The 2,139-nt window shown below is 43.9% G+C and overlaps 1 pseudogene; it reads left to right on the top strand.

The window, feature by feature from the left end:
* The first annotated feature begins 979 nt into the window (after window positions 1–979).
* LOC104674073 lies at window positions 980–1,338 on the top strand (annotated as a pseudogene).
* The last annotated feature ends 801 nt before the right edge of the window (window positions 1,339–2,139 follow it).

Raw genomic sequence — 2,139 nt, 5'->3', positions numbered from 1 at the left:
GACCAAATTGGCCAACATGGCAAAACTCCATTTCTACTAAAAATACAAAAATTAGCTGGGTGTGGTGGCGGGTCCCTGTAATCCCAGCTGCGGGGGATGCTGAGGCAGGAGAATCACTTGAACCTGGGAGGCAGAGTTTCAAGATGGGCCAGAAAGAATTTCCTTCTGGAAGGGCAAAACAGATCAAAGAATGATGTCTTATGCTTCATCATTGTTTGTTTTTGATTTTGTTTTTTGAGCCAAGATTGCGCCAGCCTGGGTGACAGAATGAAACTCCATCTGGAAAAAAAAAAAGTCTAAAATATACTTTTGTAAACCTGAAAAATCATGATTTCTTTCTTTTTTTTTTTTTTTGAGACAGGGTCTCACACTATTGTCCAGACTGGAGTGCAGTGGCACGATCACAGCGGATTGCAGCCTCAACTTCCCAGACTCCAGTGATCTTCCCACCTCAGCCTCCCAAGTAGCTGGGACTACAGGTGTGCACCACCAGACCTGGCTAATTGTTTTGTTTTTTTGTTTTTTGTTTTTGTAGAGATGGGGATCTTGCCTTGTTGCCCAGGGTGGTCTTGAACTCCTGAGCTCAAGTGATCCACCTGCCTTGGCCTCCCAAAGTGCCCGGTCGATCATGATTCTTTAATAGTCTATGATTTTAAAAGCCTCTCATTGGTCTGGGATAATGAAGGTAAAGAAAATACTTCCCACATCCTGAAGTCTAGGGCATCCTTCTATGAATAAGGAAATGTAGCCTAAAAGAAAAGTAGGACCTGTCTTTCGCATTCCATCTTTATGTGAACAAAGATGTCTCACACATAGTGATCAGAACTCATTCCTTCTATTCCAACAAGTCACTGGGCTTCTGGTGTGTCTGCTAGACAACGCTTAGCGGAAAGTTGGAGCAATTCAAAATTTGAATTCAATTTCCTAGTTGCTAGGATTGTGTTATCTGATTTTATTAAGAAATAACTGATGGAGCAGTGTGAAGAGGGGAGAATGACCCCCAGACCAACCAAAGCCCACGACCCGCTGCATCCCGCACCCTGTGCCTGTCCTGCCAATGCTGCCACCATACCCAAGAGAAAGGCTGAAGGGGATGCTAAAGGAGATAAAGCTGAGGTGAAGGATGAACCACAAAGAAGATCCGTGAGGTTGTCTGCTAAACCTGCTCCTCCAAAGCCAGAGCCCAAACGTAAAAAGGCCCCTGCAAAGAAGGGAGAGAAGGTACCCAAAGGGAAAAAGGGAAAAGCTGACGCTGGCAAGGGGAATAACCCTGCAAAAAATGGAGATGCCCAAACAGACCAGGCACAGAAAGCTGAAAGTGCTGGAGATACCAAGTGAAGTGTCTGCATTTTTGATAACTGTGTACTTCTGGTGACCATACAGCTTGAAATACTATTTTTTAATCAAGTTTTATAAAAATGCCTAATTCTGTTTTACCTTTTTTTTTTTTTTTTTTTTTTTTTTTAAAGCTTTGTTGTGAGCACACAGAACACTTCATTGTTGTTTTAGGGGGAAGGGGCATATGTCCCTAACAGAATGTCTCTGAAGCTGGATTGATGTGGGGAAAACACCTTTTCCTCTTAGTTTTGAGAGACTTCCTCTTGATTCCCAGGAGGAGGGATTCCCTGACTTTGACACACATGGCCCCTTGGCACAAAAGCCTTGTGGTATGGAAAAACAAATTCGTTTTTATATCCTCTTCTCCCTTGCCACCTTTCAGCACAGGCTTAACTTCCTTAAACCCAGACATCTGTTGGGACCTGACCCCCAGTCATTGGTTACCAGTGTGTCAGGCAATCTGGACTTTACGGTGATGCCACTGAGATGGCACCCCTCAAAAGAGCAGTGGTTCCATTTCTAGATTGTGGATCTTCAGATAAATTCTGCCATTTGCATTTCACTTTCTGAAAGTCAGGATTGGCTCGTGAAAAGTTGTTAAACAACATGCTAAACGTGAAATGTCAACCCTCACTCTATACTCTTCCTGTTCAGAGCATCGGATGAAGACTTCATTGGGTTTTATGGTGGCTTCCTGATTTTTGGTTATCCATTAAAGAAGGGAGTTTGAAAGTTGTTATAGGCCGGGCGTGGTGGCTCCCACCTGTAATCCCAGCACTTTGGAAGGCTGAGGTGGGCGGA

Source organism: Rhinopithecus roxellana, chromosome 1 (genome assembly GCF_007565055.1).
Source record: "Rhinopithecus roxellana isolate Shanxi Qingling chromosome 1, ASM756505v1, whole genome shotgun sequence".
Lineage (NCBI taxonomy): Eukaryota > Metazoa > Chordata > Mammalia > Primates > Cercopithecidae > Rhinopithecus > Rhinopithecus roxellana.
This window is presented reverse-complemented; position numbering and strand designations above follow the sequence as displayed.